Source organism: Galeopterus variegatus, unplaced genomic scaffold (genome assembly GCF_000696425.1).
Source record: "Galeopterus variegatus unplaced genomic scaffold, G_variegatus-3.0.2 Scaffold6698, whole genome shotgun sequence".
NCBI classification, from domain to species: Eukaryota; Metazoa; Chordata; class Mammalia; order Dermoptera; family Cynocephalidae; genus Galeopterus; species Galeopterus variegatus.
The window spans coordinates 40,403-54,015 of record NW_007732809.1 but is presented as its reverse complement, the minus strand read 5'-3'; the positions used below and the strand labels follow the sequence as shown (position 1 = coordinate 54,015).

Below are 13,613 nucleotides of genomic sequence, written 5' to 3'. Positions count from 1 at the left end.
TCCACATCTTTAGAAGAGAAATGAGTCCAGTCATTACTCCTGAACAATTATCAGACTCCATCTGTTCTTCAGGATGCCCCCAAAAGAAAAAAAAGGTTGTCTCTTTTCATTTGTTCTGTCAGAGACTGCATTGCACCCTCGACGTTGCCGTTAGTTGGGGTCCGAAGAACAGCTGCTTGGCTGAGACTTGCACTGCTCTTCTGTGCTAAACTGTCTGAAGAGAAGGGTGTCAGGCGGCTGCTCTCCCCTCTATGTCCTACGTTAACATCAACTTCAATGCCCAGAGGGCCAAGGGCCCATGGCACACTCACCTGTGTTGCTCAGAAAATTCACAGCCGGATCCTCCAATAGACCAGAAGCTGACTAGCCCTGACGCGGGGCTGCACAGCACTCTCTCAAGGAGGACAGTGGCTCCAGTTCCTCCGTGGGCCCATCGCCCAGCCTGACCACGCGAGGTGCCTGCGTTTCAGCTTTCAGAGAAGCTCTAGGAGGAGAGGTGCTGAAGGGGCTGGGGAACGTGATTGCGCCCTGTGCACGCCCTTCCGCCGACGTGCAGACGGCACACACGTCGCAGTCCGGGAAGGCGCTGCACTTGTACCGGCTTCTCTCCACGGCCCCTTGCAATTGTCACAGATCACATTGGGCGCACCATGTTTCGGGATTCCTCCTGTGCACACCGGAGGCCGTGGACCCGTAGGAACTCCTCTTTAATATAGATACAGATGATACCATCCTTCAGGTAGGACATGGCCATTCGGTTCCTTGGCACTGGAAAAGGCAACCAAGTCCCCGTCCTCATTGCAGTATTGTGCCTGGAAGCATCCTGGTTGCAGAACTGGGAACAAGGCGGCCACCGCCTCGGCAGGAGCACACAGGGCCTACCTGGGGAGCTCAGAGCTAAAGCAGAAGCCGCAACAGTGGATCTGGATCGAGCATTGCGTGACCTGCTTGTCCACAAGGTAGGGCTCCAAGGTGAGTGAAGCCGTCGTTGTAGGTTAAGGAGCAGGGGCAGAGCCCTTTGCATTTTTATTTTAAAGTAGTTTTTGTAACTTTTTCAATTATTTTTTCAAGGTGTGCTGGGATCGTACACATTCCCCCATAAATTTTAAACTTTTAAACTGAAAAATAAACTGTTTTCTCTAGATGATGGAAAAATAACATTAAAATTGGGAGTACTGTTAGGAATTTTCCCCATTCTCTCATGCCTTGAGCTTAAAAATTTTATCTTAGAGTAATAAAACCTAAAATGAATAAGAATTTAATAAGGGATAATATTTTATCTTTTTTTTTTGAAATCTAGTACAATTAAAATAATTGTAAAGCTTATGCTGGAAAATTGTCATTTATAATCAAAACCTTCTCAATTTTGATGGTTGACCAGTGGCGAGATCCCTAGAATAGCAACCTCAGTTACACAAATGTCTTCCTGCTTCTATCACCAGTTGGAATGATTACTTTCTGATTTGTATTAAAACTCATGGAAACATGTTTTCAAAGGCTTTCTAGTAAATGGCTTTCATTTTAAAATGTAAAGGGCTTTCTATTATTTAGAAAGACAGAGTAGTCTTCCCTTTTCATGTCAATAGCCAACTCCCTGACAGATGTCAAGATAATGGTGTCAGTTCATATCCTTTTTCCAACCTTCTTGCTATAGAAATAGTGCAATTCAAAGGCATACTTTAAATAAAATTTCACCAACTTGTCTATAATTTAGTACTGAGGAGTACATTTAAGAAATCGTTCTGCTATTACATACATAGTATATATAAGCCACCTCTTTAACTACTCTAAATGAGAGGTCAGTATATGAGACCCTTCTCATTTAAAATACTCAAACTTTGTATTTTGTCAGGAAAGTGTAAAATACTCAGATCATGCTATATTTGGCAAAAATGGTTACCAGTTAAAAAGGTGGGGGGGCAGGGACTGAACATTTGAAAGATGAGACTTTGCTCTAAGAAGCAGTTTTGACCCAAGTGATAATGATTATTTTTTAATAAGTATTTTTTAGTGACTAGAGTTTAGGGTAAAATTGGTAGGAACTTTGTGCTCTGTGGATAACAAGTACTGTCATTTAATTTTATAAGCTACCCAATATGTGGCTCTACATTATTTTTTCATATTTCAGCTTTCACTTTTTAAGGTCTTTTTTAAAAAAATACAGGATTATCAGAAAAATTGCTAATCTTACATGCCTCTGGGAAAGTAGTACACAAACGTATTCAACCTATATGGTGAGGGAGTTAGGATGATTTAATGATGGAGTAGAAAATGAAATACTATGAAGTATTAAGCCATAATAAATTGTAAAAACCTTAGATGTTCCCATTAATATGTGTAAAGTTGGTACATACAACTGAGAATTAAATCTAGAAAATCAAAGGAAAAAGGTTACTGGTTCAATGAGCAGTTTAACTAGTAGAGACAAGAAAATATAATCACTAAGATTGAAGAGCATTTAAAAGTATAGTATGAGTTTTTTGAAAATGTATAGTAATGTTTCCATCTTTTATAAAAATGAAATGGGTTGAAATTAGTTTTATAATATAGCTTGTTAAATTTCAGGTGAAACAATCCCTAAGGGGATCTTTGGTTTGGAAGTTATGATTTGACTTAAATTGCAGTACTAAAATACACATAAAATGACCCAGTTCAGTAAAAGGAAGAATGCCCATTAAAATTCAAGGTTATTTAATTAAGGACCATTAATTACTGTTGTATTCATGTGTAATACTAATATTTGAAAAAGTTTTACACGAGAATATTAAATAATACTTTAGTTTTGACCAGTGAGGGAAGATGGAGTATAAAATAGCTTTCAAAAAATTATTGAGCACAAATCATATGAAAGCATATCTTATGTGGATTAGATTCACTAATTATCCATAGGAACTATTCAATTCCTGTTCAGATGAACAATTCATACATATGAATACATTAATAAGACATTTCATAATACATATAGCATGTGCTCCTTTGCTAGCCTTCATTGTATGAATTATCTTAGCTGTCTTAGCTGAACAAACTGAGCCAATATAGCACTACAATTCTCGAGTGTGTGAAAAAAAGTTGTGGCTATTTCATAGTTTTCAAATATACTAACTTGTGGACTAATTTTGCAAAGTTCAGCATACTATATTTTAGGTCCCTGCATAAGAACATAAAAAAAAAAAAAAAAAAAAAACAATTGCACAGCCGTAACCTAAGTATCATGATTTAAGGATTGCATAGCTTCCCTTATATGTCAGGGAACTTCTTTCAGGACATGGGCAGGAAAATTTGATGGAATAGAAGACAAAAGAAAATAAGTAAATATAATATATGTGATAAGCAACCTTCAGAGTATTTTGCATAAATTAATTTATTTAATCTTTACTAAAATTCTTTCTTACAGTTAATATTATCCCCTTTAGTTTTTTTTATATAGATTTTTTTTTAAAGTCTATAAAAGTTAAGGCACAGCATTTAAATTATTTATTCAGGCTCCCAAGTTTGTAAATTACAGATGTACATAGGCAGACTGGCTCCGATGCCGATACTAAAGCCCTATGTTATGACTCTGAGAGACTTTGCTATGGTTTGAATGTTTTTGCTCCCTCCAAAATTTATGCTGAAACTCAATCCCTTCCAAAATTCAGATATCACTCATGTGAAAGTACTAAGAGGTGGAGCATTTAAGAGGTTATTAGGCCGTGAGGGCTCCTTCCTCATTAATGGGGTTAAGACACTTACAAAAGAGGATTTATGCCGTGTTCAGTTTGCTTGCCCTTCCAACTTCTGCAATGTGAGGACACAGTAAGAATGCTCTCATCAGACCAAATGCAGGTACCTTGATTTTGGACTTCCTAGCCTCTAGAACTATGAGAAATAAATTTCTGTTCTTCATAAATTACCTAGTCCCAGGTATTTTCTTGTAGCAGCACAAATAGACTAAGAGAGAAATAAACTAATAGGTAAGTAAACAAGGGAGTCCACACTCTTAGAAACTCGGATATAGAACATTAGTGAAGAGGTAACCAAAATATTTTAAACATACATTAAACACAAAATAATTTCAGGTGCAATAGAAATAAAACCTTTGTAATGATATAGTGGAGTCAAAAAATAAAAATTGTGATATGTTGATATGCTATGAACAATAAATTTTAAAAAATCAAAATTTTGACAATAGCTGTCCAAAAATAGAGTTTAAAAACTGGGCTGCTATCAAGTTCAGGAGGCTCCTAATGTCCAAAAGTAAGAGAATTTGAGAATCAATAAAAGTATACAGTTGACCCTTGAACAATATGGATTTGAATTGCGTAGGTCCACTTATACAAGAATATTTTTCAATAAATACTGCAAATGTATTTTCTTTTTTTGACTTTCTTAATAACATTTTCTTTTCATACTGTAATAATACAGTGCATTATACATATTTGTATAACATACTAAATATGTGTTTATTGACTGTTTATATTATTGATAATATATTAATAGTTGTTAAGCTTTTGAGGGAGTCAAAAGTTGTAGTGAATTTTCTACTACACAGGGAGGGGGGGAGAATGGGCACCCTTAAATCCCACCCCCCATCGTTGTTTATGGGTCAACTGTATCTGCAATGGGTTAAGACATTTAAATATATTTAAATTCATGGGTTTACAATAATTATTTTTTAAAAAACAGTCAACTGGGAAATGAAATAATTTGGAAAAATTGAAAGTAAAATGACTCAAGATTTATCCTGGCTTTCTTTTATAAATTTCTATGAACTTGGGCCGGCCCGGTGGCACACTGGATAGTGCGCTGCTTGGGAAGCGCGGTGGTGCTCCCGCCCGAGGGTTCGGATCCCACATACAGACCGGTTCCCGCTCACTGGCTGAGCGAGGCGCGGGAGCAACGCCGAGGGTTGCAATCCCGTTGCCGGTCCCCGGTCCGGTACGGGGGCAACACTGAGGGTTGCGATCCGTTGCTGGACACGGAAAAAAAAAAAAAAAAAAAAAAAAAAAAAAAAAAAAAAATTTCTATGAACTTATGAGCTTTATCTCAGTGTATCTAAATAAAATGAGTCTGATTTTTGTTGTTGTTGTTAGTATTATTCTAAATATAAATGAAAAAGGAATGATAGAATTAATATTACTATTTGGCAATCCCAATAAAATAATAGTTTCAATCACTGATACCAATGGCTGCAAAAATAGAGCCAATATGATATTGTGTACCACTTCACAGAAAGCACAGCACCATGAAGTTTTGACAAAAAAACTCAAATCTGAATCTGATAAGGTCTTCTTGCTTTATTGACCATTTGCCAGAAAAATAAGAATCAATAGAGTTTGTGAAATGATATCATGGGGTGCCATCAGCAACACCCAAACCAAGGGAAACTATAAAGCAAGCATGAGTCAAGCAATATAGTCCCTGCAAATATAAATGGAAGGAAGGAGAGCGATAGTGCTTGCACAAACACATACGTTAGAGATGTATCAACAATTGAAATATATGGAACTTATTTCAAATCTGATTGAACAAATTAAACTACAAAAGTTAAGCAAGGAGATATTATTTATTGAAAGCAATAAAGGATGCAGTATAAGAAAGATGAAAATACATTCAGAAAATAATTTGGAAAATTTAACACTTAATACTTAGGGTTATTTATAAACTATTAAAAATTTCAGGTTGGAAATGTTTTCGTAGTTATGTTTTCTGAAAAGGGTCCTTATCTTTTAGAAATGCTTGCTGAAATATCTGTAGTGAAGTAACATAAGGTCTGAGATTTTCTTGGAAATAATTCTGGAGAAAGTAAGAATTGAGTAGAGGTTACAAACTGATAATACTCTAAGCTGGGTTATGGGTAATAGGGGTTTGTTATGTGATTCTGTCTATATTTTTGTATTTTGAATATTTTGTAAGAAAAGAAAAGTTAAAGATACATCTGGGTTAAAGAGTAGCTTTAAAAATTTTGAATGTCACAATCTCACAATAACCCAGTTTTTTTTCTTCGGTGGATTAGTGATAACTGTATAATTTATAGCATTGAAGGAAGATTTAAATATAATGTGTGCAAAGTACTTAAAAGAGTTTCAATAAAATATAAATAGATAAAAGTTCTTGATACTCTTTTAACCAAGTATTGTTTTTCTGGATTCATACACTGCCTGGCAGATTTTGGACATGTAGCTAGGCTTTTACAAATGGGGTGTGAGAGCTGAGCAGCGTACTTTTATTGTATTATATGATTATAATTGTTAACCTTTGCCTATCCTAATCCATTTTGTTCTTTCAAAACAATCCCATGGACACACACTTAACCTTCTTCTTTTTAAAAATAATGTATAAATTTGAATTTAGTGACAAGTCTTAAAACATGTTTGAAAGGACAGATATAAAAGCAAGTGCTTCTAAGGAAAGTGATTCCACCACCATAGCCCCAGCTCGTTCTGTCCATACTGCCGTTTTCCCATTATTCTGCTCATGGACTCTACAAAAAACTTTTTAAAACACCTCTTCCCAGACAGGTGGAGAAAGATTATTCTCTCCTTGCACATACTGCCTGATAGGTACCTGCCTGTGATTGCAGCCTTGACTCATTGTATTTCCCTTTACGATCACACTGGACACCAGGTATCATGCCCCGTTGTCACCGCTCTCAGGGACTCTTTCTTTCCTATTTGTCACTTCATCTCCTTATACGGTATTAATAATTTCTGTTCATTATTTAGCTTTCAATTTAAGTGTCAGGAGACCCCCAAGAGTAGGCTAACCCTCCATAATGATCTGTGACCTATCCTTTATAATATACATCACACTTACAGTAAGCTGCTCAATGTTTGTTAATTTTTTTTTAAACTGCATGCTCCATGAATGGAGGGTACTTGTCTCTTTTGTCACTTTATCTGCATTGTACCAGTAAGTGCTCCCTGACCAAATGAGATGATCTTTATTTTTATAATATTCTTGCTCTTGTTAGACAAATGCTTAATATAGAAATTGTAACAGGAGAAAAAAAAAGTAACATTTTTCTTTCAAGTGTTTCCAGTACAAATGCACTTAGCATTAGGTTTTTCCTTTATTGTCCTGAAGTAATATAAATTTGTGACAATGAAAAGAAATCCAAAGAAAATGCACTATCAGCTCTCAAAATAGTCCTCGTAATGACTTCTGTACAACTTTCAGGCTGATATTTAGCAGCAATAATTTAGTTTACAATTAAAGGGAAACCATCTGAATAAATCAATAGAGAAGACCAGTTTATTTCAAAATTCAGTATATTTAGGATACATGATATTTATGATAACTTATGTCCAAGGACACAATTTCTTAAATCATTGGGTACTCAGAGTGTGTTTTCTTTTATGTATTAGATTAAATACTTAAAGGATTACAGGTATGGCAGTGGAACTTATAAAGCAGTAATAATATCTATATAAAATAAATATTGTCAACAACATATCACTAATAAATATAGAAATACAGTTTGATAAAGAGGAAAAGTGACTTGGTCTATAAGGCCGTATAGATGATTGGATGGAGAATAACACAGTGTAGAGCCAGTCATGACAATCTACACTTCAAGAACATTCAAGGTGTGTCCCCACCTAACAGCAAATGCCATGGCTATAGTGTATATGGAATTCAATTGTGTAGAACTTCAGGTAAGACATGCAAACACACACTAACATTTTACCTTTTCATATATTACTTTGATTTGTTGCTCATTTGTAGGATGAATTGTTATTGAATTAAGTGACATGTATCAGTGAGCTGATATACGTAAGTAACTTAATTCCATTTTTTTAAATAAGTAGAGTTCATTTAATTTTGACTTTCAATTTAAGTTTCAACATTATCATTCAGAAACACTTTAAAGAATTAAGCTTATACGAATTAGGAAAATGTTGGTAAGTAACTAGAAAGTGCTATCATGTTCTTTTTGTTTTGTTTTGTCCTTTGGCAGCTGGATGGTACAGGGATCAAAACCCATGACCATGGTGTTATAACACCATGCTCTAACCAACTGAGCTAACCAGGCAGCCCCCAAAATGCTATTGTTAATGATCATTTCCATTTAGATATCAGGTTTCTAATTTGCAGTGAGCAAATGAGGAAAGAATGGATTCATGTTAAAAGGCAAAACTGAATGAGATATACATTGATGTTGGAGGTCCCTGAAAAGTTATGTTAATTATTTTGGATCTGGTAGAACTGATAAAACACATGTTTTCAAATGATTGTTTACTTTTTTTAAGGCACATATCTATAGTGTCTGCCAGCTATAGAATTATGTTTTATGAATACATCGATATATTTTATTGGAGATAAGAAAATATAAACTGCCCTCAAGAAATGCAAATCAGAACTGCACTGAGATACCATCTTACCCTAGTTAGACTGGCTATTACCAAAAAGAAAGAGAATGACATATGCTGGTGAGGATACTGAAAGAAGGGAATCTTTAAACATTGTTAATGGGACTGTAAATTAGTATAGCCATTATGGAAAACAGTATGGAGGTTTCTCAAACAACTACAGATAAAACTATCAGAAGATCCAGCAATCCTGCTAGTGGGTACATACCCAAAGTAATTGAAATCATCATGTCAAAGGGAAACCTGCATTTCCATTTTTATCACAGTTTTATTTGCAATAGCCAAGATATGGAACCAACCTAAATGTCCATCGATGCTGACTGGACAAGGAAAATGTGGTGTATATATGCAATGGACTTCTACTCAGCCATAAAAAAGAATGCAAATCTATGATTCAATGCAGCATGGATGAGCTTGGAGAAAATTTCATATGAAATAAGGCAGGCACAGAAAGAGAAATTCCACGTCCTCACTCATAAGTGGAAGCTAATAAGAAAGAGAACAAGAGAGCAAGCAACAACAATCACAATTATACATTGAACTTTCAGAAGTAGAGGACAGAACTGTAGTTACTAGAGATGGGAAAGGAGGAAGGGGAATAGTGAGAAATTGGTTAATGAACACAAAACAGCTAATTAAGAAAAATAAGTTAATAAGTTGCACAGTCAAGCTAGGCATGTATAATTAACATTAATTCATTGCATGTTATAAAATAACTAGAAAAGAGAAGATAGAATGTCCTCAACACAAAGAAATGATTATGTTTTGCAATGATGAATATACTAATTATCCTTATTTGATCATCACACATTGTATACAAATATTGATACTCAAATTTGTAGCACACAAATATGTATAATCAATTATGTTTCAACAAATAAATGAACTGTCCTCAAGTTATGGTTTAAGAGTAATTATCACCCCATGTAGCTCATATGTTATTAGCTAATGAATAAAGAGTAATGCACCAATAAAGAGTAGTACACCAGGCTATTATGTATACCAGAAAGTTTGCTAATGTTCAACAAATTGTGTTCTGTGACCAAAGGCACATTTTCTATCTGAAATCCAATTTGGAAATGATGCCTCCCATCAATCAATTCAAAACACCTTGCTTAGCCAACTATAGGACACGAATGCAAGCAGGGACAGACATGGCCATATTCCACACAGAGAAGAACTGGATGTACACACAGGTATATAGACTGGCAACATGTAATTTTCAAAATGGTAAAATCATTATTCGCAGGCTAAATGAACATGTGCTAAATATTTTAACACATTATTTCAGTGAGGGAACCTAAGAACTTAAATTTCTGAGTTAGATCGCAAACTGGATAATGTCCTACATGCCATAAAGCACTGATATTGTTTGTTCTACTGGACAAAAATTATGTGCGTCTCTGTCAGACTCAGTCAGGTAATTTATAGTTACCAAGTGGTGTCATTAAATCTGAAACTTTATCCAGTGGTAAACAAAGAGATAAACTAAAAACATTTCTCAAGACAACGCAAATGAGGGTCTTTGATATGATATTGAAAAGGATGCACTACACATTTTTTGGCCTTGTTTACAAGTTTCAAACAATATTTCTGTTAAGAGAACTGAAAGCAGTGGAATTATGTTATCATTTCATGGAAGAAAAATAATGTTCTTTAAAAAAAATAAAACAACGGTACATTATATTGTGCATGGCATGAAAGAAGACAGAAACAGTCAACCATGATGGGTTTGCATCCAGGTGGCTCTGAGGAGCTGAACATGAAGCAATGCACATAAGTCTCAGTGAATCGTTTTGTAATTTGAAGTTGAAACAAACATGCATAGAATCAGAGTCATCCTATGACGGGAAAACCCATTTCTATACAAATAGTTAAATCACTATTTCTGAAGATATAAAAGAAAATTCTTAGAGAGTCCACAAAAGTTGTACAATTTGGCTTTTTGACCAAAGGATTTTCTAATTTCTGAGTAAAAGCTCACATTCTGTGAATTTTTTCATCCCATTTTATCTAATTTCAAAGGAAAAAAAAGGAATGATTTTAATTTGTGTCTTTCTTATATAATTTTCACTATTTCAAATTATTCTTCTTATATTCAAATTAATGATTGTAATTCTTAGGTTACTTTTCTTTCCCTGTTAAGATTCCATCCATTTGCTTCATTTGCTTTGCATACTGCATACTGCTCCTTTTTTATTTTATTTTATTTTATTTTTTACTTTAAGCAACTATGTATGCTAATCATGATAATTTGCTGCCTGGATATTTGTCCCAAGGCACATGGGAATATGCTATAAATAGTATTTTAGCAATGCTATTCAATCTGATTAGAAATTTATGTTAAAAGCAAATTATATGGAAAAAATGTTCTTAAAAGTATATGATAGATATATGTGTTTGGGGGCTTATTACTAAAAAATAAAGCTGTAAATGCTTATTTTCATGTATGTTTAAGTAAAATGGCAGGTGAGTGAAGTGTGATGGTCTGCGATTTGGAGGACAATCAACATTAAGCTGAGGAAATAACATTAGATTCAAATGGCAATAAAATGCTAAATGACTAATATAGACCACAGAATATCTTGGTGGCTCAGACCACAGATAAGATTACAATTGCCTGATAAAATAAGCATTATACCTATGCTTATTCATCATATACAAGGCATAATCCCATTAACCTGGCATATAGTACTTTTTGTAAGACACTTGTGTATGAACCTCTTAAAATTGTTCCTTTATCTGCTTTAATTTTTTTTTAATGCATATGACCTATGATGAGACGGTAAGGTCATCATTGTTTTTATCTCCTAATGTGTTTAAGAGTTTGACTTGCATGTTGAAAATGTGTATAAGTTCTACTGAATGATTCAGAAACTCCCAGGAACATAAGGGTTGCTGTATTTTATATTTCAGATTCATCAGGCTATAAAGATTTGTAAGGCTTTGACCAAACGCGGGTCAGCCATGCTGCATGTTAATGAGACTTGTGTGAAAAGCATTCCCCAGCTACTGATAATCAGGAATCTTTACCCTTTCTCACAATTATACATCCTGTTTTTAATGTCATAATCTGGCTTCTGCCTAAGAGATTTTCTGTATAAACTGGGGCTTTCACTAGATTTATTGGCATGCAATATTTTTCTGGAAGATTTTACTCATTTGCTTGTTTGTTTTTAATTTCTCTTATTGATTCTTCCTTCTTCACTGAAACAGAATAATTTGGAAGACTCGTCACTGTGTGTAATCCCCTCTGTGGTCCAAAATCTTTCTCCTTGTTGCTTTTAATTAACTAACATGTCAATCAGATTTGCACTGCTTGTGTTTTTACCCATTATCACTGTTTGTATAGATTTTTAGTTTAATCTGTATGTATATTATATCCACCCAGTTCTTTGACAAGAGTGGAGTTTTGTGTCTATGTGAGGGGAAGAGAGATTTTGGAACGTCTGTGCTTTCTTCATGAAGCCTTTTCTAAAACTTTACTAAATCTTAGGAAGCACAACACTGCCATCTTAAGGCAAATTAAATTAATTAAGAAACACCACCAACTTTTGTTACATTTCAGATTTGTATTTTACATTTTCATATTCTATTTATAATTCAACCTGATTTGAAAGAAATAACCTAATACATCACCGGCTTAATGAAGTTTGTACGCTATTCTAACAACTTTCTTAAAAATATTTAAGGTGTCATAGTGTATATTAAAGAATCATGTATTTATTTTACCCCCAATATATTCTTTTATTTTATAATTCACTTTTCTCTCAAAATGTTAATTGACACTTTAAGGTAATGTGGATAATAGTCAAGGGTATTTTAAGACCTAGGGTTTTACTAATAGTATTTTTTTAAATGTAGACATCACATGGTATGCACTGTTGAGACCAATATTCCAGTGTCTAGGGTAGCAAATGTTAGAGGAAGATTGCAAGGATAGCTAAGAGTAAGACATCATGGCCCAGAAAAATTATTGGTGTAGTAGGAGAAAGGGGCTTCAAAGGAGGAGACAGAGGGTAGCATGCTACATGCTGAAGAAATCAGTGTGAAGAGCATTTAATGGATGGTGCCTGGAAGAATGTACATTAGTGGTTCACCAAAGGCAGAATTAGGAACATTCTATGACTATTTTATCTGAACAACCTTCAGTTAAATATTAATACTTCTTTACAGTACTTCTTGCTTAAAACTGTTATTCTTCACTCCTTATTAGAAAGGTATGAGTTTGAAGACATTTGAGATAGGTGGAAATGACATAATTTGGGGTGACAGTCATCAGATGTCCTCAAACTTCTCTACGTGCTAGTGGAGATCATGGTAATCCTTTATAATTCACAGCAAAATTGCCATTTCTTCCATGGAGTCTTCTGTCTGTGTAGTCCAACCAGTTAAAGTCAATTCCATTTTTGTTTTCTGTTTGCTTATTGTACTTTGAATCTTCATTACATAATTTCGTAATTGATAATAAGTAGGATAGTTAGCTTTGTTAGTAAAGGCAATATGCCCTATTCATCTATCTTTACGTTTTCTAATATGGAACTCTGCACTCATTTTTATGACTACAACACTGCGTTTGTATTAAAAATATATTAACTGAAACTTGAATTTTACCCCATTATTTTCTGCATGACCCTGTGGGCAATTTAATTTCTCCAAACTTCTGTTTCCTTATGTAATGGATAAAGGCCATATTTTTCTCAATAACACCACAAGGTGGTTATTAGAAACACAATGAATACAATGTTCATTTTACACCTTTAATATGCTGCTGTTGTAAATGAAAATTGACTTGTCTCATTCCTTAAGTACACATCTTCACAATTCCTCATTTTCACAAACATCTTTAGAAAACATTATATCTCATGTGTCCCCTTTTCCTCTTGAGTTTTTTCCTCACCACTTAATGTTTATCAATGTATGTGTGTCATATCTTTCTAAACGATGTTCTTTCAGAGTTCTCAACACTCTTACAAATACTATTGATAAGTTAATTTAGTTTTTTTTAATATAGTTCTGACAATCTCAATTTTATTTTCAAAAATCCGTCATGGCTCCCTTACTCATGCAATAAACTATAAAAACTTTAAGAGTCAAAATCTTCAAACTATGAACCTAAGTTGAACAACTATTTGTTAATAACACAAATTTTCTATTATATTTTTTATGCTTGCCATGCTACTTTTTTTCCTGAAAGGTGTCCTTTCTCATGTATTTTCAATACTTAATCAAAATTGATTTTCTTGCATACCAATATTTCCA

General features: G+C 34.2%; 1 pseudogene; it reads right to left on the bottom strand.

Moving 5' to 3' along the window:
- Nucleotides 1-473: 473 nt before the first annotated feature.
- On the bottom strand, nucleotides 474-6,613 carry LOC103606568 (annotated as a pseudogene).
- Nucleotides 6,614-13,613: the final 7,000 nt, after the last annotated feature.